Source organism: Furipterus horrens, unplaced genomic scaffold (assembly GCF_987537825.1).
Source record: "Furipterus horrens unplaced genomic scaffold, mFurHor1.1.pri manual_scaffold_1, whole genome shotgun sequence".
Taxonomy (NCBI): Eukaryota; Metazoa; Chordata; class Mammalia; order Chiroptera; family Furipteridae; genus Furipterus; species Furipterus horrens.
This window is the reverse complement of record NW_028327171.1, coordinates 27265653-27292808: the sequence shown is the minus strand read 5'-3', so window position 1 is coordinate 27292808 and position 27156 is coordinate 27265653. Positions and strand designations below refer to the sequence as shown.

General features: G+C 38.9%; 1 long non-coding RNA gene across 1 annotated transcript; it reads left to right on the top strand.

The window, feature by feature from the left end:
- The first annotated feature begins 2096 nt into the window (after positions 1-2096).
- On the top strand, positions 2097-26111 carry LOC150020813 (uncharacterized). The gene is made up of 3 exons (XR_016510553.1): positions 2097-2609; positions 13122-13214; positions 26008-26111. It is a non-coding gene; the product is annotated as an uncharacterized LOC150020813 (long non-coding RNA).
- Positions 26112-27156: the final 1045 nt, after the last annotated feature.

The window sequence follows — 27156 nt, the reverse complement described above, 5'->3', positions numbered from 1 at the left end:
AAAATTCCAATTTATATCAATCAGGGAGAATTTTTGTTGTTAATTTTATCCTTATTGCATTTTGATGGATGATATAGTCTTTATGATTTCTGCCTTTTAAAATATATGGATCTTTATTTGTGATCTAGTGAAGTTTTATTTGTTTGTTTTTTTGAGATTTTATCCACCTACTTTTAGAGGGGAGAGAAGGGAGAGAGTGGGAGAGAAAAATCAATGTGTGGTTGCCTCTTGCATGCCCCCAACTGGGGACCTGGCCCACAACCCAGGCATGCACCCAGATCGGGAATCCAACCGGCAACCCCCTGAGCCACACCAGCCAGGGCTAGTTAAGTTTTGAGGATGTTCTACATCTATACAGAAAAAATATCTCTTCTCCATTTGGGGGTGCAAAGGTATACATAATGGTGTATCTGTGTATGATTGCATTGCATATTGTCATTTAGAATTACTTTTAATGGTCTGGACGCTTCTGCTAGCTGTAACAGTTTCTCCCAACCTCCAGTTGGAGTAATTGCAAGGTCTCATATCTATTTCACAAATCTTACGCAGGAAGTGAGACCTATTTCTATAATTCCACAATGTACAATCACAGGGAGGTGGGGTGCACATGTCAAGAGCTAGTGAGAAACTTGATGATGGATGAGGCCTACAAACTAATGTAAATAGCATTGGCCCTACCACAAAACGGGTATTGTGACCCTAGACAGGTCACTTTCGGGTTTCCAGTTCCTCCTCTCTCTAAATGGGGGCAATCATACTTGCTCTGCCAACACTACCAGGTTTGTTAGGAGAAACCAGGAGATAAGGAATATGAACAACACAGAGCAATAAAACAACATTTTTTAAAGACTAACATTGGTTGCTAATACTTAGATACAGGAGAAGGAAAAGATAATGATGGAAAACTGCCAACACAGACTCCAAGGTGCTCAGTTTCCTTTGGTTCCTGTCCCTGGCCCCAACCACCTTCAGCTTCCTTTGGGGACACCCTCCCTTCTGCATGAAGAAAGCCCAGCCTAATAACGTGAGTCTCCCTCTACTAGCACCAGCAGTTTGGAGCCTGCCTGAAGAATGTTGTGAAAATTCGCAGAAACCTGCCAGGAGCTAAAATTCGCGTTTAACTCCTGTTAGCCATGACCGAACAAGTGCAGCGCCTCCTCCTCAGGCAATGGGGGCTGTGGGATGTCTCCCAAAAGAGGCTTTAGCCCCCCACACACCTGGGTCTTGGGCAGAGTCTCGGCTAAGGAGATATTCAGGGTTGAGAACCTTAAGGGCCTCTGCGCTCTCAGCAAGCAGCCACGGCATTACATCTAAGCACTCTTCCTCCCTCGGTAGAGAAGGGATCGATAATATTCTGGTTGCGGATTTCAGGGATGGATGTTCTTCGCGTCTGCACCCCCGAAGGGAGATCATTGAGCGCCAGCCAGCGCTCAGCACGCCTGCCCGTGAGCCGTGCCGGGGCCACACGTCTGCATCACTGAGCCGCCTCCCATCTCTTTCCCCTATTTGCCTCCCTGCTGCAGTCCGGGCCCAAATTAATTCTCTCCACTTGTGAGGGAGCACACACAAGTTCCCCGGGCACGATCCTTCTGTCTACCCGGGGGGAGTCCAGCTAGCTTTTCGGCGATTAACCTCCCAGCCACGGGGCGGAGGAAAGGTGGCAGGATTGGGGGGGGGGGTAGGTTTTGCACATTCAGAGGCACAAAAATCAGCTACTGGCACTAAAAGGATTTGCTTTCTTCGGTTTTGGACCAAAAATGCAGTGGGATACCGGCTCGGCAGACTGCTGTCCAGCCCAGAGCCCTGGGCTCACTTCCCAGGCTGCTGCTCACTTTCCCGCCGCAGTCCTGTTGGGGGTCCGCAGGCCCGCGCCCCCTTGCCCGAGTCTGCCAACGGATGCCCGGGCGGGTTAACGTGGCTTGCAGGCTAAAGCCCCAGCGCTTCCACCTTGCGCCTCCAGTTTATCTGCCCCACCCCCACCAAAGGACGTGCCCCTTTGGTAGTGTCGGGGCTCCCAGCCCGAAGCTGGGGGGTAGGGCGCCTCCCTATCCCCTCCTCCCCATCCCCGCCGCAGGTTCGGGGTTTCACTGCAGCAGCCGGAGGTGACAGTGACGCCTTAGCCTCCCCGGGTTTCTCTCAGAGCCCCGTCTTCCCCAGCATCCGGAAAGCGCCCTCTCCTGAAAGGTTGAACCCGGGAGAAGCGCTAACCAGCCGCAGAGAAACAAATTTTAAAATGTAGAAGTCGTTGGGCTGCATTCCTCCGAGGACGAGCCTGATCGCCCAGGACTGAGAGTGGTAGCGCGTGGGAAGTTGGGACCATAGAGCAAAGGGGGAAGGGAGTGGTGCAGTCGGCGTTCTCTTCTGGAAGAAGCCGCTGGAGCAGTGCAGTTGGACACAAGTTTGCGTGGGAGTGTTTTCCTTTTGTGAATAATTAATCGCCGTAATCAGTCTGGCAGAATTGAAGTTTTGGCAATAGTGCAGATGGCGGGCCGCACACCCAACTCTGAGAAGCTCTGAGGCGCCCAGCGCAGTGGGAGCTCACAGCGCCTGGAGGGGCGCCAAAGCGTTGGTGCTCACCTAAGCCACAGAGAGATACACCCGACCAGGAGGTAAGCATCTTCTAAAAGATCTGCTTGAAACATAGTTTTGTAGCATACAGTTTCTGCCTTCATGGGGGGAAAATAATATCGAGCTTTAATGCAATTTATCAGTTTATTATTTAACTGCATTAAAATTTTAAGAATTGAATGGGGTTTTCCATTTGCTTTTGTGTTAGAAACTATGATGGTTCACTCAACAGAAACTTAAACTTTATTATTGTAACTTTCCAAGCAGAGAGAGAGAGAGAGAAAGAGAATTATTACTTTGTAAATTACTTTCATGGCTTATCTTTTTTGTAGTTCAGTAATAACTATTCAGGGAAATATCATTGGAAACTGCTTGGTTTCATTCTTAAGTCTTCCTCTTTATCTGGTTTCATGCTCTTATACAATACAATACTTTTTGCCTGTAAGCTACTTCAGATAATACTGCACACAAGTTAACTGCCCCAAGAGTAACAAATTTCCGAAGAATACATTTTAACATTTTCTCATAATTATTAAGCAGTATATATTTTCTCAAAATTATTTAAGCGATCATTTGTAAGCAACCAGTGTTCTAAACCCAAAAGAGAAGTAGAGTTAACTTTTTCATGGGGGATATAGGAATGGATAGATATGAGCAGATGCTCTACGTCCGTTAAAGTGACTGACATTCAACTGGTTGGCAATTAACATATGAGCTCAGCCCAGGATGAAATAAAGAATTTGAATAATTGTTAAATATAAAGCGTTGCCCTAAAACTACAAATAAATACATCAGGGAAGTTGGGACAGTTGTTTTTTCTAAAAGACTTTGTGGCTCAATAGTTCTTTTGAATTAAACAAAAAATTAAGAAATATGTGGTCATTTTTGCTTGTGAACCTTTTTAGGTTTTTGCATAAAACTAATGAGGTATTAATAACTTGATTTTCACATTGTAATTATTCCTATGCTTTTTAAAATAGGCATCATTTTGAACACTGTTTCAACGGCTGTGATGGCTTTGTACATAGATTAATAGACCAACAACAAACTCTCATATGAAATGCAGTCACACTCATTATTCAAATATTTTATACTATTTTTAATAACAATTAATTACAAATGGTTTGTCAAACCAAATGCATAGGCTGTCTACCATCTGACTGGATAATAAGTTGAAAGTCAACCAATCATCAACTTCAATCAGTTTTCTTAACCCACTGTTTGTGAATTTGCAAATACTTTAGTAATAATTGTTCTTTCTAATCCTGTATCTACTATGTCAGCACAAACTCTTTTACCATCAAGTATACAATATGCAAAATCTTCATTAAAAATTATCCAAATGGGACTAAACCTCCCGAATGGTGATATGAGGAGCTCCATCAACCCACTCTTTAGCAATACAACAATAACTGGTGAAAATTACAGATAAGTAATATTTACTCTCTAGATACTGTCCTGAGAAAATGCAACAAATGAAGAAAATGTATTTAAGACAGTCTCCTAAATTGCATTATAACAGCAAGAATTTGTGGCATTTGAGCCACAACCCACTTCCCGGCCCTCCTCCAGGTGGGTATGATAGTACTGTACTCCACTTCAGTAGGTACACCTAAGAACAAAGACACAGCTCCCCCTCAACCTCAATCCCAGTCTAGGGCTGTGGCATACGGTGCTTATTTCTGGGAAAAGCAGGCCACCAGGATCTCATCCACCGCAGCTTTGTGTTGCAGAAATTCTATTCTAGTCAGGAGCAGGTGAGAGGTCTAAAGCTGTCTTCTTCCAACCATCCCTCATTCTTAAGGCAAAAGAAGAAAAACTCAACAATTAATAGATAATTTTTTTCCATAAGAACAACCATTTTACTTTTCAGTTTATTGCAAAATAACTTTTTGTGCATTGTAGCAGAAAAAAAATGACAGAAATAATGAGCCTTTCTAGTTTGGTAGAAGCTTTTTAAAATAAATATCTTAAGCAATGGATTGTTAAGTGGAGTTAAAATAAGTGGTCCAAAACATAAGTCACCCCTCATTTTATAAACGAAAATGAACAAATCTGCTTGTCAAGGTGACTGGACCCAGAGTAAAACTCAATTTCACAAGGGGCTTTGTGAAGCACAGGTGGGCAGGTGGCAGTGACTGGGTTTGCAGCACCTGCCCTCAGGTATTTGAAGAAGAGGGGTGTGCTGCTGAGCAATCAGGGGCCCTGTGTGAGGAAGGAGTGTTTCTACAGCATATCAAGGTGGCTCGTGGAGCTGGTGGAAGGACTCGGAGGTATCCTGGACCCAAGTTCTCCCATTGGGAGACCCAGCCCACTCCTGAGCACTGGCCCTGCAGGGGCAGCTAGGATCCCCTCAGGGAAGTGTGGTGAAGGTGTGGTCCCAACTGGCTGTCACTGTCCTAAGGCTTCCCTCAGGTGGCAGGCACATTGCTACTCGGCCCATCCCTTTGGTCCTGTGTTCACGTACTCAGAGCCTTCAGGATCTCTCTTCTTGACAATGAGTTTTTTTCCCCATGAAAGTCCACAGACTTGTGCTTTTCTCTCTACTCGCACAAAATGGATATAGCCTCATTTCTAATAATCATTTGAAACATTTCCTGCCTTCCCTCCACACTATTTACCCTATACACACACATGCACACACACACACACACACACACACACACACACACACACACACCACGCACACACAGCCCACTGCAGAATTGCCTTCCTTGAGTACTGTCTGATAACACACACAAGTGGGAATGATGAATGGTCCAACCATGTGCTGCCCCTGTGGTCAGGGCATGTGTGGCTCCACGTGATTTCTACCTTGAGATATTCAGATATAAAGGACTGTTTCCCCTCATACATCCCATTTAAACTTCATTTATACACCATGCTGGCCTTGACCAACCCTCCCATGGAAGCCAGGTCTGATGGCTTTTTGAGAAATGGGATGTGAAAAGGATGAGAATACAAGACACTCAGATAACAAGCCCCTTTCCTAAAATCAGACACACACACATGCGCACACACATGCGCGCAAGGGATTTTAGACAGTTTTCTAGAAACAGAATTTCCCTTTTTTAAGCAAATGGAGATCAAAACCACAAGGTATCATTCCAAAACAACCAAATGGCTATAATCAATAAACATAATAATAATTGTTGGCGAGGAGGTGGAAGAACTGGAACCATCATGTATGGCTGGTAGGAATAGAAAAATGTTGAGTTGTTGTGGAAAATACTTTGGTAGTCCCTCAAAAAAGTTGAATATAGAGGTACCATATAGTCCAGCCATTTCACTCATAGGTATATATCCAAGAGAATTGAAAACCTATGTCCATGTAAGAACTTGTACACAAATGTTCACAGCAGCATTACTCATAATAGCCAAAAAGTGAAAACATCCAAGTGTCCATTGACTGATGAATGGATAGATAAAATGTGATATGGAATGGAACAAAGGAGTCTATTCAGCAGTAAAAAGGAATGAAGTGCTAATACATGCTGCAACATGGGTGAAGATTGAAAAAATTATGCTAAGTGAAAGACCACATGTTATGTGACTCTGTTTATATAACATATCCACAACAGGCAAACCCACCGAAACAGAAAGTAAATTCAAGTTTGCAGATGGCTGGCATAGGGGGCAGAGTTGGGGAAAAATGGGGAGTGACTGCTAAAGAATGCAAGGTGTCTTTCTGGGGTGATGAAAATTGTCTAAAGTTGACTGGTGATAGCTGCATAACTGTGCACATACTGAAAGTTAATGAATTGTGTATTTAAATTGGTGAATTATATCTCAATAAAGCTGTTTTTTTAAATAAATTATCCAAGGTATTTTTAAACTACAGATGGGTTTAGAACTCAAAGTTCATGAATCCCTGTGTGCCACCAAAACAATAATTTATATAAGGTTTTTCCCCAAGGGATACATTGAAATATATGAAATAATTAAGTGTAGCACAGATGTTACACAGCTATGTGATTTGCATATATTTATACACCTGCTCAAGCCTTCTTTTGTGTGGCTAGATAGAGGAGGGCAAAGGGGGAAAAATTGGGACAACTGTAATAGAATAAACAAAAATAAGTAAAATAAAATAAATAAGTCAAATGTCAATAATGTAGTCCTACAGAGAATTTACTTGCAAATGCCCTATCTTTCTGGACTCACTCACTCATAATATTAATCTAAGCCCAGTGAGGCCAGTTTTTCTTTCTGCTTCTAGACAAGTCTAGTCCTTTATCAGTTCTCAGAACAGTTGCCGAGGGAGGCCACACTGGATGAGAAAGGGAGGTTATCTGACACTCAGATTAGCCCAGTTTCAGTTACACTAGATTGGCCCTGGAGGTAGGAGTCTTGGGACAAAGGAAGAGCTGGAGCAGCCACTGTGGTCCTCAGAGTACACTGGCATGTCGTTGCTGGGAAACATCTCCTGTGATTATAACAATGTCAAGTACAAGAGAAACTCTCAAATAATTAATATACTCCTATATTCATCTTTCATGTTTTGAGTCCTGATGAACTGCCTGATCCTTACAAAGAATTTTGGAATGGAATGATAATGCTCTGTTCAGAAACAGGAATATAAAATTAGTGACTGAGTTTCACGGGGGTGGTAAGCAGCACCTGAACTTGTTACCAGGACCAGCTGCAAGTATACTGAGTCAAACGACACCCTTAGCTTTAAGGATTCAAGTAAGTCTGTCTGCATCTGGAAACCTCAAGATTTTTCACTCCCAGCAGCACAGGCTTATCTTCCCATGACTATGTGTAAAAGAGGACACTATGATGATGAATATGGGTTCCAGGTGGTTTTTGACCATCAGTGCTGTTGATGGTCCCATGACTGTCATATTGTGTCCAATTAGATGATTTCTATAAAATAATTTAAAATGTCTAGCTGTTGTCTATAAATTAACACATGTAGGAAAAATTTGATCATAGTTATTGTTTATTAATATTGCTTCGATCAGGATTAATAATTCATTTATTCAACAGATACTTATTGTGCTTCTACCCTTAACCAGGAAAATTCTGGGCCCTGGATGAATAAATAAAACTTGGAGAAATTTTAGAGGCAAATGCCAAAGGTCTAAAAATAAAATATAATAATAATAAATGAATTGTATAGCAAATGAGAAAGAGATAAGGCTCTGGAGAAAAATTAAGCAGAGAGAAAAATGAAGTACAATTTTAAACCGTAGCATCAGGCTAGGAAGTAAAAGTATATAATGTAAGGATTGTGTACACACCTGGCCACTGTGACTCCGGGACAGGCCATAAGGATCACCAGCTCCAAGTTAACTTTTCCCCTTAGGAGCTTTGGTGACCCCTCAGCATTTTTATGCTATCTTGGGTTTATTGCTTTTCACTAAGGAAAATATTATATAAACCCCAACACATTTCAAGCAGGCACAAGGAAGACATAATGGTAATACCTGCTCTACAGCCAAGAACTACAACTTAAATAAAACACCACCTTATGATAACAAAATTTCTTGTTGAGGGAAATCATTAGCCTGGGCTTTCTGTTTTCTGTTGGCCTTTCTTTCTCACTTTGCCTTGGATTCTTGTAGCCTGCCAGAGGATTTGTGTGGTAAATAATTAAGAACCACTTTCCCAAAATTAACACCATTTGAAGAGTGAAAAGGTAGGGAAGTGGGTGAGGGGGAAAAAAACTTGCAAGCCATCTTGCCAAGTTGAAGAGAGAACCAATTTTTCATAACTACAGAATAGAACATGGAATCCCATGGATCAACTGGAAAAGAAGGAGAAAAGCAACCAGAGACTCCACTCTCCCAGGCTGTTCTAGAGTCTCTAGTCAGGGCACCTGTTTTAAAAGATCCTTGAGGACACATTGCTCTAGTCAAATTAATGAGTATGGCAACTTTTCTGGAATAGAGCTTTTAGAAAGTGGCTTAAAAGGGAGCAAAGACTTGATTTTTTAAGTCAAAGGTAACAGTTATTTCAGGCTTAGAGGAGAATAATTTAAGAATGTTCAGAGCCCTGGCAAGGTAGCTCAGTTGGTTAGACACCATTCTGATACACCAACATTGTGGATTAGATTCCCGGTTAGGATACATTCAAGAAGCAGTCAATGAATTGCATAAATAAAGGAACAACAAACTGATATTCCCTCTCTCTCTCTCTCTCTCTCTCTCTCTCTCTCTCTCTCTCTCTCTCTCTCTCTCTCTCTCTCTCTCTCTCTTTCTCTCTCTCTCTCATCATTTTTTTTTTTAAAGAAGAATGTTCAGAGTCATTAGAAATGTTAAAAGACTCCCTGTAATAGTGAAGTTATTTTGGAGCTTTAGAATTTTCATTTATTCAACAGATTTTAATTGAGCCACCATGACATGCCAGGCCCGGGGGAACAACACAGAGGAGGACTTTACTTCAGGGACCTTTCTTTCTAGAGATTACATTGTATGTCTTTTGCTACAAAATAGTTGAAGCACACAGTGATGAGGACAAGGATTCTTTGATCTCCTCTCTTAACAACCCCCTCCAGACTGGGTTAGAGCCTCCTTCTATGCCCTACTGTACAATATTTCCCTGTCATAAGTAAGTGATAAGTAAGTAATGTTATAGCACTTACCACCCTTGTGCAGATGCTTGCGTAACTGTCCTTTCTCTGCTCTAGAAAGTGGGCCGAGGAGAGTGCCTGTCAGTCTTATTCATAGTTTATATTCATAGTACATGCTTCTTGACTATTTGATTGGATCGATGAATGTATGAATGGATGGATGGATGGATGGATGGATGGATGGATGGATGGATGGATGGATGGATGGATGGGTGGATGGATGGATGGATGGATGGATGGATTGATGGATGGATGGATAGATGAATGATTGGCCAGATTATGGTCATAGCTCTTTGCATAGAGAGGCAGTCTGGTAGAGAATTTAAGTGTGTGTTGTACGTTAGCTGTAAGACTTTGGATCAGTTTTTAAATTTCCCAATGTCTCAGTTTATAAAATGGGTTTAGAAATAGTGTCCCCATTATAGTGTTGTCAAGTGAACTGCATTAAGTAATACATATAAAGTAGTTAACAAAGTTCTGAGACATGCTCAATAAATATCTATTATTACCTATATAGAAGAGCAGATTCCTGGGGGACAGTATGTCATTCAAATATTGCATGTCTGCCCTTTCAGTTCTATTATAATATCAAAGGATGTCTAGTAGGAATTTCAAGCTAAAGTTATCACTTTGAGCTCAAGATTCTTGAAAAGATTAAAAAGAGAATTTGGAAATGAATGTAAGTAGGATATCAAACAATAAAATTTAAAAGACTAGAAAAAGAAAAAAAGAGGAAAGTTTGAGATGGCACATCCAGAGCAACTTTTCTGGAGCAATATAATGCCTCTGCAGCTCTGACACCCACATTGCCCACTGAGAGTCAAAGGGTCAGTTCACCTCTGTTCTGGAACATACTTATGGTGCCTCATTGAACATCATGCCCAATAGCATCAGTAAATGTTCACTGATGCAGAAGGAGAAAGAAAAGTGAAAATAAAATTTTATTTGAAGTCAAGTCTTATCTAAATCTAAGAGTGTTATATTATGTTTCTCCTGAAAATCTAATAACCCTCTTTTCGTGTAAGACCTTGAGTCAGAATTATCATACTACTTCTTCATATGCAGTTACCTATTATCTACTAAATGAGATGAAATGCAAACCTGTGACCAACCTATGGAAACCTAGTAACTTTAACACTTCCTACTACTTCTACCAGAGAGAATTCACTTGACCTCTTGCCCAACCATGGGGGAAATATTATGTTTATCTTGTAAGAATAGTAAACTGCTTCTCTTTTATTCATCCACTGAAAAGTAATTTTTAAGTGAAATTATCTCCTTGTCACTTTATTGATAAAAAAAAAATAGGCATAGAATGAATATGGAACTGACCTTAATACATTAGTTACCAACTCTTTTTATTCCTTAAGGCTTTACCTATTCCATAGGGACATCTTGGCCCTTACATTTTTTATAGGATGCTCCATTGCCTAAAACTTTAAACAAAGAAAAAAATCAATTAGGTTGGACTAGCCCTTGTTTTCATGGGCAGAAAAATAAGTTTATAATATAAGACAAAATTGTTGTTCTACAAGTGTCCTCCATTTATCAGGAAACAAACATTGATGCAAACACAAAACAGTTAACATGGTACCCCATGACCTTTGGGGCGAATTCTTTCTTCTATACCAATGGGAATCACCATTTCACCCTCCTTCATCATATATCTCTGAAGAGTTCAACAGAGTCACCTGAAAGGAATCTCTTAGAAGGAGATGAAATAAAATGCATTCAGTGAAGAATAGAGTGAAGAAATAAAATGGAGTCTCTGTGGTCAAGTTGCTAAATTGTTAAAATCAAGTAGGTTGAGACTTGAAAAACAATTATAACTCTGTACCAACCAGCCCCTAAAGGATTTAGGAAAAAAGTGTTTACATGACCAGACCACTTAGCATCTAACATCCAGACTGGCACTCCTCCAGACCACCTGTCATTTGGCTGGTAACTGTCCTGGACCAGTACAAAGGCCAAGAATGCAAGATTGATTATTCTGAAAGGTGTGACTTTTACAATAGGAACTCTTAACTTTTCTTTTTCTTTGAAACAGTTCTAGGTTTTACCTAGCTGTTTCCAGTTAGCAAACTCTTAAGACCCTTGAATAAATCTTCATCATTTTTCCTAACTAAAGCCTCCTGATTCATTTATGTTCAGTCAACATTATAAAACAAGAGGAACAAATAATAATTGTGAAAAAATAATCCTCAAAAGGTGTTGTCCAGTAAGTATTTGCTTGAACATTTTCCCTAATGGAATTCTTACTATTTCAACCAGGCAACCTCCTTCCCTTTAGGTACCTCTTATTATTTAAAGTTTTTCCTGAGATTCACCTCTGAAAACAAAAAAACAATTACAAACCTTCCCCTCGGTGAAAGCCTATAATATCACTTAAAACCTTTTAGGTCTTTTAAGACCTCCATAACATGCCCCCCCCCGCCCCCCCAGATCTTCTCTCAACATTTCCCAGTGGAAACCTTCCAGACTTTCTCCATCTAGCTTCCTAGGGATGTGCTCAACCTGGTGGAGGCTGGTCTTCAACAGCTGGATGAAAGATGCTAATCAAAGTCAAGAGCTGTAGCCCCCTTTTCTCATCCATGGTACAGTACTTCTATAAATTAAATGTATAAAAGTATTGGTGCTATGGTCTGAATGTACCCCTCTAAAATTCATATGTCAAATCCTAACTCCAAAGGTAATGGGAGGTGCTTAGGTCATGAGGATGGAGCCTTCATAAATGGGATTAGTGTTCTTATAAAAGATGCTCCAGGAATATCCCTTGTCCCTTCTACCATGTGAGAACACAGCAAGTAGGTGCTTGCTACGAACCAGGAAGAGGGCTTTCACCAATGCAACCATGCTGGCAACTTGATCTAGGAGTACTCAGTATCCAGAAATGTGAGAAATAAATTTTTGTTTTTTATAAGCTACCCAGTCTGTGATATTTTAACAACCCAAATGAACTAAGGCAACTGGATCACTTATTTATTTATTTGCTAACCATATCACAACACTATTGACCCATAATGGACTTGAAGTCAAGTAAAATTCCTTACTTAATCTTTTTTACTTAAACTTCTCATAAGCCACATTTTCCCCCATCTTGCCCTTGGACAATTGACTTTGTAAAGTAAAGAACAAGACTTACTATTTCCCCTAAAGTTTTACCCTTCGTTATTCTGTGATCTGGTAAGTCTTTTATAATTCCACCTCATAACTTGGGTTTATCTGCAAATCTGATCACATACTTTCTATGATTTAATTCAGGTGGGCAAAAATGCTACCATGATCAGGACAAAATACACAGGCCTTGGGCTCATGACTAAAGACCCACTCACCAACTTTATGATGTGTTATCAATTAAAAATACTTTCAAAAAATTAGTTCATTTAATTCTTACAACTTTTATGAATAAGATACTATCATCATTCTGTGTATGAGGGCAAAGATTTAGAGAGACTGTCTGACTTACCTGATGTGACAAGATAATAAATAACTAAGAAACAAGTCTTAGGGTTTCTGACCCAGTGCTTTTCAAAGGCAGATTTTTAAATTCAGTGATTAACATAATCTATTCCCCCCACCCCATGGGTATCAACAGAAACTAATTAAAATCAAGAAATATTTTCTACAAACAAAATATGTAAAACAGATTAAAAGCAGACTGTTCTGATAGAAGCAAGGTGGGGGATACTTAGTCTCATCTCTCTGTCCTACCTGGGTCACCCCGTTAACCCTGCCATAGATGGTAATGTGACACCTTATGGTCCTTAGAGTACATTGGGAAGTCACTAGCCAGTCACATGTCCTCAAAATGTAACCTTTTCTAAAAATAACTTTTTAAATAAGGCTAGGTTGTCGTGCCTTTTTAAATAATACATTCTAAAATTTTGTGGGAGAACACCCATCTAATAGATTAAATAATTTTTTACAAGGAACATGTCTTAATTTTCAAATGTTTATTCAAATGTTTATTTCACAGATGAAGAAACAGCAACTCAGAGAGAAGAAGTAACCCAGGATCATTCTGTGGAAGAACAAGGACAAGAATCCAAACCTGGACACTCCTAGGCAGGTAAATTTTTCTTACATTACGGAGTCTCGCTTTTAGAAATCTGACCCTTTTGATTACAACATCTTTAACAAGATGAAGCTTCTCATTCTCACTTAAGCAACCAACAAATATTTACTATATATTTGATATTATAATGGCATTTAAGATTACACAAAGGAGGAAAATGTAGCAATTTTAGCTTTAGTACTGAGACCTTGAAACTTTGATTCTTAGCTTAAGTTCATTACAGGTTCCTTTGAAGTATATGCAGGAAACTGTTCATGAAAAATTTGCAAACATTTCAGGGAGTTCATAGATGTCCCTCACCATGCCTTTTTGCCTCCAGGTTAAGAACCCCTGGCCAATTCCAGTACAAGTGCCAATGTCAGGATTGCATAGCACCAGCTATATCTTATTTATGGGTCTGTTAGTTAAAGCCTGCTTCTGTTTCGGCATCCTTCATCTTTTATTTAAATGGAGCAGCATCTTATTCTGGAAGACCTCTGATGCAAGAGAGGAGTAATGTTTTAATAAGTTATTAGTTAACCAGATGGGACAAATTAAGAGAGAAATACAATAAATGAAATCTTTTCTTTAAAAAATGTTAACAATGAAGGTGAGGATGGTCAGTGTTTATAATAGGACATTCATTTTATTTCTGTTTCTTTTATTTTTAAGAAAGAAAAAGAAATAGAATTTTTAAAAAACTAGATCACCACTAGCTGCCTAGGGATTTTTATTAAATCTACAGCAAATGGAAAAAAGCAGTGGGTGTGGACAAAAAGAAACAGATACATTTTCTGAATGATTGTCTCTTCATCCTTCCCTTTTTCTATAATTTTTAAAGAGATTTATGGTTCTGAAATGGTTGGCAACAATTTCTTCATTTCAAAGTAGCTTGGGCAGCTCCAATATTACTTTAAAGTTACTGATAACAAAGCTTGATTTTACTAATCCAAAAAGTACTTGGTGGACACTTAGCATTCAGAAAGCATTGCTTATAGGAGGCAGTGTGCTGTGACAGATCTTTCTGGAGTGAGAGAATCCAGGGCTGAATCCCAGGATTATTTCCTCCCTGACTTTGACAATAAGCAAGCTACAAAATCTTAACAAGGCCCAGTTTCTTCATTTTTGTAATGAGATCATATATTTTTTTATCTCCTTTAAGACAGCCACACCAGAACTGAATAAATATTCAGGAGAATAATCTCTCTGAAAGTGACTTCTAATTTAGTAACTGATAAAGTTCACTTGTTCTGCCTTTAAAAAATTGCATTCTCTTTCATCCTTTGCCTAGTATTCATAGCCTTAGCAATTGTGTATTAGCACAGCATGTGGTAATCATAACAGTTACCATTCACTTAGCCCTCTTTATGAATTATTCTAAATACTTTATACTTTTTAATCTTCCCAGAACTTGTGTAAAGTTCTATTATCATTCCTATTTTCCAATTGAAGATATTAAGTCCAAGTGATGGAGTAACTTAGCCAGAGTCAAACCCAGACAGAATCCAGGGCCAGAGCTTAACTACTCTCCCGGTGCCTCTTGTCAGGATTCTCACCCAGCTCCCTATCTGTTCACCATGAGGTGATTTAAGTAAAAGAATTCAAATATATGCTGACAGACAGAAACTAAACTTTTGCCAGTGAGCATGCAATACAGTATACCGATATCAAATTATAATGTTGCATACCTGAAATTCACATAATGCTATTAACGAATGTCACCTCAATAAATATAATTAATTTTTAAAATTAGGAATCATTGAAGTTAAGCATCTAGCCAGTGCCTGCGACAGTGGTTCTTAGCACATGCTGTTTCTGTTCCCTGAAGAGTTCTAAATCATAAGACTCTGGTGCTTTTAAGGAAGAGATCTAAATCTGTTTCCTAGGGCTGCTATAACAAAGTACCACAGCGTTGGTGGCGCAGAAGGAGAAATGTATTATCTCATAGTTCTGCAGGCTAGAAGCTGAAATCAAGACATCAGCCGGGCTGCACCCGCTCCAAAGCCTCCAGGGGAAAACTCTCCCTTGCCTGTTCCATCTTCTCTTGGCTCCAGGTGGTCCTTGGCTTATGGCTACATAACTCCAGTCTCTGCCTCTGTCTTTGCATGACCTTTTCCTCTGCATCTCTCTTCTCAGGACACTTGCCATTGGATTTAGGACTTACCTGATTAGTCCAAGGATGATTTCTTGCTGAGATCTGTAACTTAATTACAGTACATCTACAAAGACCTTATCCCCAAATAAGATGACATTCCCAGGTTCTAGGATGTGGACATGTCTTTTGAGGACCTACCATTCAACCTACTGTAATGTCTTAATCCAAATACTTTTATGTCTTGGGATGTTCCCCCTGTTATTCTTGACAAACAAGCCCACATTCATTCAAAGAGGGGAGAGAACATTTCATCTCACCAAGTAAGCCTATTGGTTACAAAATCTGTTGGTTGAAAATATGTTTCATCTCACCCAGTAGGCCTGTAGTTCTATTGGTTACAAAATCTGTTGATTGAAAATATTTTTCTCAATATGCCCAGTGGTCATGAGCCTTCTCCACATTTACTTGAGAATCAACAAAGTTTTTAAGAAACAAAGAGTTGTTACCCATTTTAAAAAGCAAGTTTGGAGTTTAGCACCTCCCCAGTTTTCACTGCAAGCATACACACACATAGCCATGCACTTGGAAGAGGGTGAAAGAGAATGAAGCCAACAGTAAGTAATATGTTCACACTGTTCTTCCCAAGAGAATGAGAAAGCTACTTGGTGAAATTGTCAGTAAGCTTTTTTCTTTTAGTACAGTTTATCATTTAAGTAACTCGCTTCCAAATACAAGATTACAAAATCTAATTAGAGTACGTAATTTAATTGCCTAAAAGCAAGTTTTGACATAACCCTAAAAACTTCTGCCTTTTGCTTCTCTCCTCCCTTTTCTCTCCTCCTCTCCACAACTCAGAAACCACCTGACCTGGAATGTTAATCAACCAAGGAGAGAAATGTCTCTTGATCTGGGGGTTGGCAGAAAGAACACTCCATCATTGCTGAGCCTTAGAGTAAGCCTAGCTCTCCACTCATTTTCCCAAAAGCGGTAGTAACTAAGATGCAGAAGCAGGTCAGCTGAGGGCAGAGAGAAAGCAACAGGCTATGTTACTATTGTCACAAAAATCACACCTATGGAAGATCAATGTTACTAGCCACCAAAATGGGACAAGCACTGAACTCATCACCAGAAGCTTTCAGACAGTGGAATAAGAAATAAAGAATAAACCAGAAGAATGAGAAGGAGGAAAAAGAGGAGGAGAAGGAAAATGAAGGATAGAAAAATACACAAACAAAAAAATATGTTTTACAAACAAATGCATTCAATGTTCCCCCCAAAATTACAAAGAACAGAAAAGTAATGTAAGAAAATAGTATTGGAAGAGTCTTGATTGGCCAACTGCCTGTACAACGAGATTTCCTTTAACAGAACTCTGGGAACAGGGCCCAGCATGCTTTAGGCACATCAGTATTGTAGTAACTCATCTTTCTCACCCTCAAACTGCTCCGTGGAAAAAAGCCTTCTGTTTATGAAGACACATCAGTTATAATCACAATAGGTAGGGGTGAGATAAAGGCTTCTTATTTCATGGTCTGGCTTCTAGCTCCTAAGAAAACCACGTCCTTAGAAACAAACAGTAAGCAAGTATTTCCTTTACCAAATTGTGGGTTTGATGGCCAAGAGCTGGAGATGAAAATGGCAGAACTGTTAGAAGATACGTGGAACAGGGTTGTCAGGAAAGGGGTTTGTAAGGACAGAATGTAGCTTTGGCTGAACGTTGTAGCCACTTTTTCTCTCTTACTCCCTTTTAAGTGCAGTGGGTATTGGGATCTTATGAGCCCCTTATTTCACAACAGGTAAGCATATCATAGAATTTCTAATTTCCACAAATACTTTAGAAAACTAAGCTATTAGAATTTCACTGATGCCAAGAATAAACCCAAACATGTCAACCCTCATCTCAGAAGGACTTTTATAGTTTGGCAGTTCCCAATTTACCCAAGAAGAAAGAAACCTGATTGGGAATTCACAACTATTACTTGGAGATCTTTGGGGCTGTTTACTCAGCTTTGGATGATACCATTATGAAATTTTGCTAGACTAATAATACCCCATTGCAAACTAAGAATCTCGGTGACTGTTTTAAAATATTATTCAGACTATTTCTAAGTATATTTTTCAATTTTGGTCCTTCATAATTTTTTAGAATTATTCATTGACATTTAATTTCTTAGTTCTGGTAAAATACATATAAAATAAAATGTTATTATTCTCAACCATTTTTAAATGTAGAGTTTAGTAACATTGAGTGTACTTACACTGTTGGGCAACCACAAGGTTTGCATCTTGCAAAACTGAAACTCCATGCCCATTAAACGACAACTCCCAATTTCCTGTTTCTTCCAGCCTCCAGCAACCATCACTCTACTTTATTTCTCTGAGTTTGCCTATTCTAGATAGCTCATATAAGTGAAATCATACAGCATTTATCTTTCTTGTGACTTATTTCACTTAACATAATTTCCTCAAGGTTTTCCATGTTGTGACATGTCATAATTTCCTCACTTTTTAAGGATAATATTCTATTGTACGTGTATACACCATTTTATTTATCCATCCATCTCCCAATGGATGTTTGGATTGCTTCCACTTTTGGATATTGTGAATAATGCTGCTTTAAGATCGTGTACATTTAATGAATTTATAAAAATAATTTTTAATGACTTTAAGGCCACTGTTAGTGTTGCAGCTGTTTACTATTTACTTCTAAAAACAACATGGTAACCCTTGGAGAAAATATCTTCAGAAGGAAAAAGCCACCCAGAGGCTATACTCTTTCCTCTTTTCTTATTGGATAACAGGCTTTCTTTCCTTTTTTATTTTCAATAAAACAGTAATAAATAATAGGTTTATTCTAGGAAATGACATTATAGTTTAAAAAAAAAAAAAAGAACTTGGGCCAGCAGCTCCATTCTCCCCTGTAATATTGGCAGGAATAAACAGGGGTCAGTGCCCTGTTTCTATATGAGTAAATGAAAGATCACTAGGAACAAGATATATCTTACCCCCATTACAAATTTCTATTCCTATTTATAACATCTACTCATCATTAATGTACTTGCTGCTCTTTTTAGTTTCAAAATATGTCTTCTTTTTGATAGCATATAGTGAGATTGATCTAATCTGAACTTAGTAGTTCTTAAATTAATATGAAATTTCTGTTAAAGTCAAATTCCAAACTTTTTTCCCAGCCAGAAGTCCTTCATTCATAAATCCCTCTGGAGTCTGTCAGAAATTGTAAAACAATAACTACAGCTTTTAATATACAATTACTCAACACACACCATGTTGCCCAATGGCCTCAGTTGATAGTTGGACTGGAAATACATGTTTCCTTTTGTTCCACTTTTGTTAGTATTAATAAAAATGAGAGGCAGAAAAGGTTCCGATAGCCACAAAAACACTCTGCTCTTTATATAACTCAAACTGACACGGTACAAACAACAAATTGGATAAATTATTGGTGAGACTTTTTCTTTTTAGTACATTATTTCAGTAACTCACTTCTATGTCCAAGATTATAAAACTTAGAGTAACTTGGTTGCCTAAACACAGTAACATGCTTTGGCTTACAATGGCTTGGTTTCACCTCTCTGAGGAGTCTACAGAATTGTCCAAACATTTCATGAATGCATAAAGGAAGTTTCTTAACTGCCCTAAGGTTGTTTGAGTTTCTTCTCTGGCTTTGTTTCATTACAAATTTTTTAAGTTGGTTTTCTTAGCTCTCTCTAAAGATTTGGATTCTGAATCCACCACTTCCATTCTGACTTCTAATAGTCAGCCTGTATCAGCATGAGGAATTGCTTACCAAGGGTTGGCTAGAGTGTGCTCTAAGATGGAAAGAAAATTCCCAGGAAAATGTGAAGCAACGACGGAACTTTCTATGGGGCTCAGAGAATATTGTAGTCACTGACAGAAAACTTAGAGCAAGATATCTGGAAACTGTGAAGCCAATAAACTAATACTGTGCCTAATCCTTACATAGATACAGAAGGGTTTGCCATTAATCATATGAACTGATTCACAGTAAATAAGCAGCTGTGAGTAGTTCCCCAAGACAAGAACCATCACATAAGACTGTGCAGTACACAGCCCACACAGTGGTATCTGGTGGGCCTCACCAAGACACATTTGAAAATTTGTTCAGAGCTTATAGTGCCTTTCAAGTAGTGTTTGTGGTAATGGAGGGTTTTTTTCGTTTGTTTTCTACTGTACTAGGCAATTCAATTAGCAAACGTTAAAGAAGGGCTAAGGTGGGGTTTTTTCCCTATAAAATATAGAAAGCACTCCGTTATTGAGGTAACCATTACAGAATAGTCCACAAGGAATTAACTTTTTAATTGCAAATAGTTTAAAGTTGTACCAATTCACAGAAAACAACAATAAACACTTCTATCAGTATTACTTCTAACAAGCTCCAAACCTTTCCCTACACTTCTTACCACATCACTCAGTCAGACTTAGAGGAAATTATCAATTATCTTCATTTTACACAGAAAGCTGTGACAGAAAGGTCTTGAAACTTGCCTGAGGACACAAAGTAAGGTGAACAAATGAATAGAAATAAAGAGTAAAGATAAAAGAAAAGTAAGGAGGGAGAAAGAAAGAAAATGGAAAAAAGAAGAAAAGAAAAAGCTTCAATAGAATTCAGGCCTTCAAATATTCCTATCCTAGGATTTTTTTCCATTAGAACCACTTTTCTCCCTACCAATCTTAAATTATTACTCACATAGAGTCGTCGTCGGCAGCCGTCCGTCTCGAGAGACGATGGTGTAGCTTCTTAAGAGTCTATCTGCACCGTCGAGAATGGTTGTGCAGTCCGACTCGGGAGTGACACGGTATCTGTCTCCTCCCATGTTGAATCGACATCTTGCGATGACGCTGGAGTGTCCTCTCCAGTGAAGCTGAAGCTACAGAGCCTGGGCAGGGTGATATGGAGGGTCTGCTGTTGCCCATGCAGCAGACCCCCCCTCTCTTCGCAGCTGAAGGATCCAAGGGAAAGACGGAGTCAATACAGCTTGGCTTCAGGTGCGCCGCAGGAGTTGCCGGTGTTGACTACAACGTCAAACCGCCTTAGGGACTCCGGCTCCGGATTTTCTGTCGGGGTTTACTCCCTTAGCCTTTCCCCTGAAGAGGTATGCCGCAAGGCAGCGGAGGTTTTTTGGAGTCAGAGTTTTCCTTCTCTGATGTGCCCTGACTGGAAGATCGAACCAGCGACACTTAGCTCGCAGGCCGACGCTCAATCCACTGAGCCAAACCAGCCAGGGTCTCACATAGAGTAAGCACTGATAAAAGCCATTTTAATGAAATTTAAAACCACTATACAAATGTTTTATTTTCTTAAGTCCCCACAGAGTCCATGAACTTTTAATGGTGTGAGAATGCAAAAAAGCATTTGTTATATTAAAAAATGATTTAGTACCAGTTCCCTTTCATCCTACAAAAAGACAAATTGTAACTGGGTTTGCAGAAAACAAACTAAAACTAATTGTCTAAAAGCAGAGAAAAATAATTCATAAGCACCTTTTATGTGCCTTATATTGTTCTATGGAAATATTAAATAAGTACAAGTATGGTCCCTGCCCTCAACAACCTAAAAATTCAGTCAGCCAGCCAGCCAGCTCACCAGCCAGTGCCTAAATATCGCACATTCCAGGCACTGGGGATAGAGACATGACTGTGGCATGTTCCCGATATTCAAAGGCCTCATAGTTTAGAGGAGAAACAGATTGTGTGTGGCTACTTATAATACAATATAAGTTCTGAAACAATACTACGGTTGTAACACAGAAAAGACAGCAATATTTTTTCCTTAGGACAGGTGGTCTCCTGAGAATGTTTCCAGAAAGGAAAATATAGGAGCTAAGTCTTAAAAAGTATTTTAAGGATTTTATCTGTAAGAGAAAGGGGAACAAAAACATTTCTAGAAAATAAAAAGTAATGAACTTAAATCATGGAAGCTTAAGAGCAAATGACATTTAGCAGGAGGGTTCAGAAGTGATGCTGGAGAGACAGAGAAATCAAACCATGCAGGGCCTTAAATGAGTGTTTTATTTCATAGGAAATCGAGAGCCATTGAAGAGCTTTAAGCAGAGAAGTGTCTAACTTTAGAAAGTTAATTCCAGCAGCAGCATAGAAGATTGTAAAGTAAAAAGGAGACAAGTTGACAAGCTATTTCATTAGTCCAAGCAAGAGATGGAGAGAGACCACAACACTGGCCAGTAACATTTTCTGCAGTGATGGAAATATTCCATAACCATGCTGTCAAGTATGGTAACCATAAGCCCCATGTGACTAGGGGTGCCATACTGGGCAGGGCAGAGACATCATACAGTGTGGCACCTGAGTTAAGCCTTAAAGTAAGGTTTTTCCAACTACAGGTTGCAATTGGTAGATTAAGAAATTGATGTGATAGCTCACAATTGGGACATTTTTTTAAACAAAGAAAATAACAGAATCCATAAAAACAAATCAAATAGAACAGACTAGAAAAGAAACTATAAGCATGCACCTTAGAGTATTACTTTGAGACGTTTGTTTTAGTTATATGGCTGTGTGTGTGTGTGTGTGTGTGCCCTGCATCACAACATAAAATGTACTTTTGCTGTCTATTGTGTTTAAAATAGACAGTCTTTGATGGTAAGGTATTACTGAACCCTGTTAAGAGATTTTAGGAAAAGTTTTCCAGAAGGTCAGAACAACGTAAGCAAAATTTGTTGGAGTTTGAAATGGAGATAACTTTGGACCTTTACATTTTTTCCTAATTTTTTTGCCTTCAAAAATTTTTAATAAACTTTATTGTTTAGAACAATTTTAGACTTATAGGAAAAAAATGGAGGAAACAGTTGAGAGTTCCCATATACCCTGCATCGAGTTTTTTTTATTACTATGACACATGTTAGAATTAATGAACCAATCTTATACACTATCATTAAGTAAAGTCAGTACTTTACTCAGATTTCCTTAGTTTTTGCCTACTATCCTTTTTCTGTTCCAAGATTCCATTCGGGATAACACATTACATTTAGTTATATTTCCTTAGGCTCATTTGGGCTGTGACAGTTTTTCACGCTTTGCTTGTTTTTGATGACCTTGAGAATTTTAAGGAGCACTAGTTACTTTGTAGGATGCTCCTTTATTGGAATTCCCCTGATTTTTTTCCCCCTCATGATTAGACTGAGGTTGTGGGTTATTGGGAGGAAAACCCCCGAGGTAAAATACCATTGTCATGGCATGATATCATGGATAAATACTATCAACGTGATTTATCAGTGTTGATGTGGGCCTTGACCAGCTGGCTGAGGTATCCTTATCAGTCTTTGCCACTGTAAATTTATTCTTTTTTTAATCCCCCTTTCCATACCGGACTCTTTGGAAAGAAATCCCTCTGCTTCTTTTTAAAATAAATAATTTAATTAAAGGAAGGTTTGAATTTAAGTAAGTCATATTGAGTTCTTTCCAAAGAATGCTACTTCTGAGTACACAGTCCCTTTTTAGATACAGTATCCCTTTCTGCAACAGTAGGACATTTTTTCACTTCTTAGATTTTTCAGGTTCCAAATAGGAAGCACCAAAAAAGAGCTGAGTGATTGATGTAGAATTCTAAAAGAAGTTAACCCAAAATCAATTGTAGGTTTTTCTGACTTTTCTCTACAACCCCAGATTCTGACATTTTAGAAATAATTTCCTGGTGTTCTCCACCCCCCCAGGAGGAAACATTGCTTTTTTAGCTAGAGTTTAGAAAGGCAAATCCCTTACTGAAAATATCCAATAATTTGGAGTACTTTTTTATGTGGATGAAGGCTGTAGGGTTAGTTCTTCTGAAATATTCCCCAGGTAAGTTCTACTCTAACAAAACACCTGCTACTCCTCTTCCATTGCAGTTGCCTAACTTCCCCCCAATCCTGTTCCCATGGACAAAAAACAACATCCAAGAACTTGCCGAGCATGCCCAGACTCTGCTTTCATTACTTCCCTATATGTTCCCCTTAAAGTGCTCTCATTTCATGACTCACACATGGGTTCATGTGAACACATCATTTTTTTTTTTATTGCTCTATTTATTTTAACTTTCTTCTCCATTCAGGCCAGAACACAGTCCTTCCCCTTGAGTTATGTGGATCAAAAGTCCCAGGTCTTCTCACTCTCATTCTGGAAAAGGAGATGAAATTTTATAGCCTTCCCCACTGTGCACAAGTTTAGTGAGAGAGAAAAAGTCACCACCTGTTGATAAAAAGGCAGTGATATTCAGGAATAAAAAATAGCCTCTTACTCTCCAAGCCATTATGAGACAAATTCTTAGTATACTTCCAACTCCTTACTATTTTCCACTGTCCCACTGTCCCTGTGCATTCACAGGATTCCCTTTAGGATTCTGTCCATCCCTCTGGCTCCCATGGTCCTTCTCCTCCTTTTTCCCCTTAATCTGGCAAAACTCTTATCCATGCTAAGATTAACATTACTAACAAGAACCTTAGTTTAGCCAGTTTCCAGGAATATTTGCAATAAGTTAGCCCCCAGAACTTTATTTAGCTAGAGGAGAATCCGACCTGTGGGATTTCAAGAAAAAGTCTTGAGTAACGGAAGAGTAGGGTCTGGGGAGTATGAAAGGAGTGGGTTAAGGTCTGCCAGACATCCCACACACCTGATTCCATTGTCCTTGCTCAACTTTCAGTTTTCAAAGACTACAGAAAACCTCCATTGAAATTTCTACTTCTTTCATCCAGTGTCAGTTCACAAAAGCAGGATATATCCCACCTGATCCAATTGCTTCAATTTGGTTTGAAAAGCCAATTTATAACATCAACCAATTTAAAGTTAGCCCATAGGCTTGGTCATGTTTTTTAAAGAAGTGATTTGGTCTAGTGGGTCTCTAGTCCATCCAGCCACTAATATTCTAGGATTCCACGTTAGGTACCTAATATATGTGGGAAATATTGTCTAAAATATACATTGGTGGGATATATTCAGTTGAATTATAGTCCTTGAGGTCAATGGCCATGACTGTCTCCACGACCAATCTCCCATTCCTAGTGCAATTGTGAATCTGTTAATTACTTTTGATAAATAAAGGAAGGGGAAGGAGGGAGCAAAGGCTTTCTCCAGTTACATTCTTTCTTTCTTCCTATGTACTTCTTCCATATGCAAATTCTTAAACTGATGCTTTGCTTGCATTTCTGCTAATCCTCACAGTAACCCTAAAGAGCAGGGATTATTATCTCCATTTTACAGGTGAGGAAATTGAGACCCAGAACAATTTAGTAACTGGGCCAAGGTCACAGAGCCAGTGAGTGAAGGAGTCAGAACTTGAACCTATGTCTTAACTTTTTTCCAAAACCCTTACTCTACATTATGCAAATGCAATGAAAGCACTTTCTGAACTACAAATAATCCTATGAAAATATATATATTTTTTTTGTTTTTATTACTAGAAGAAGTTTGATAAATCAAATTCGTTAAGCATCTTAGGATAGGTACTACATTGGGTCTCCTGAAGAAGGAGACCTGAATGCATTTGTAAGACAATGACTCAGAGAAAGCCTTTTCTTGGGCTTCACAATCATTCCTCCAGGTGCCAATGCCCACCTTTGCCCCAGTCCCCACTTCCTATGGGAGCTTCAAATGCCCTGTGCCTCATGGGGCTTCCAGTCCTCCCATCCACTTGAGGATGTCATCACACAGCCATAGCCACTGTACCCTGAACGCATACCACAGCCTGCTTAGGCAGCACCGCCTTTGAAGGCACAACCTCAAACACCCAAAAGTGCTTTTAAGATCATCAAGTCTGGAGGAAAACTCAAAAAGAAACAAATAAAAAATGACTCCCTCTTTTCCATATATGGAGAATCATCTTTTAAAACACACACTTGAAAACAAGGGGATTCGTGATTTCCTTTAATAAATAAACATTTTCAGTCCTTTGCTTAGCTTTGCTGGGATATGGCATTAAGTGTTTAAGGAAGTGGGCAAATAAACTTCATGTTTCATTGTGAAATATCAAGACTTAGATGTTTGCTGTCATCCAGTTCTAGTTACCTATGGAGAGTTGATCTCACGGCATCGCATCATTATTTCTCCAAATGCAGCCTCTTTTCCTAGCTTCCTCCTTAGCATTTTTCCATGTCCTTTCCCCCATTTAGTGCACATCCTTGGCCCCTCCTTAACTGCATGTTTGTTATAAGGGGAAGCAGAGTTTACCACCCCCAAATATGCCTTTTGATTACTTTAAGGTAGTTATTTTTAAGAAACAAAAGACTCAGAAAGGACCTTTGATCTTCCCCCTTACCAGCCTAAAGGAACTCAGAAAAATCTTCTTAAAGGAAAGGAGCTGTCCCCTTGGCATAACATAAATTAAGTGAGGCAGACAGAGAACTGGCAAAGTCTGTTTGGTAGACTCCCCTTTGTGTCCCATTGTGTCTGGTGGCCATGCAATAGCTTGTTTACCAAATGTCTGCCCTTTCTCATCTACTTGTAAATTGCCTGCTTTCCCTTTGAAGTCCCAGACCCCTGCCTCCCTCTCCTTAGTCCAGAATAGCATAGAAACAGCCAAGCCTGATTTGTCCTCATGTCCTACACTCCTGTGGAATCCCTCTATGTACATACATAATAAATTTGGTTATTTTTTCCTGTTAATCTGTCCCATGTCGATTTAATTATTAGACTAGCCAGAAAAGCTTAGAAAGGTAAAAAGAACATTATTTTCCTCCCCTATAGTTTCATGGTCCAGTTTGCTGCTGCCTAGAAGAGCATCTTCTGTCTGCAATGGGAATGATGCCTTCTGAAGCCATTACTACTCAGAAGAAACCACAGAGCAGCACTCAAAATGTATTTGTTTAATGAATTAATAAATTATCTTACCCACATTACTCATCTTAAATTATCTAAAATGGTTTTTTTAAAAAACGTTTCATATAGTCCCCTAGGGATTAAAAAATATACTTAAAAAGCAGTAAAAAGTTATTACTTGAGCCAGTGATTTTCAACCAGTGTGCACAAGGATTTTTAAAACATGCAATACCTAACTATTTCATTAGGAGCATTGATTTCTTTTCCCTTAGATTGTCAAATTAAAAAATGACAACAGCCAATACAATAGCTCTCTAGAGTGAATGAATCAAAATTATACCCATTTTTTGTCAGATGGGCAAAAATAATTATTATTACATTTTGGTGTGGGCAGAATTTTAGTAGTTAGTTTATGTGTACCATGAGATGAAAAAGGTTGAAAATCACTGATTTAAGTGAATGTAGAACCTAAATATAATGCATATTCTAACAATAGGGTGTAGCAGATGATTTACCAATAACTAACTCTCTCTTTTCTCACCTTCTCATAGTAAGTAACCATGAATAAACAATCCTTAAAACTGGGAAAAATAAAACAATCAAGGAAAGGAAGGAATCAATGCTTTTTATTAACTAACTTAGATTTCATGAGACAAAAGTGAGCTGAGACCATCTTCAGCACTTTTTACATGTCCAAGCTGGCTATTGCAAAGGCTGGAAATTTATACAGGAGACTGTAGAAACTGGCAAGAAAAATAATTTTTTAATCTTAATATTTTAAATCACTAGCAGTACGTGAAGAAGGCCTTACAATGTATCTTCCATGGAATGAATGTTAGTGTGGCTCTGGCATCTGGGCACGACTTAGCTGAGTGCCCGTCTCAGGGTCTCTCACAAGGCTGCAATCAAGGTGTCTGTCCATCAGCGATGTTCAAGCAAGAAATATAATTTTACAACAGAAAGCAAAGGCCAGGCAATTAAGTCGCGCATTTTTTAAAATTTGTTTGTTTGTTTTTATTTATTTTTAGAGAGAGGGGAAAGGAGAAAGAGAGGAAGAGAAACATCGCTGTGCGGTTT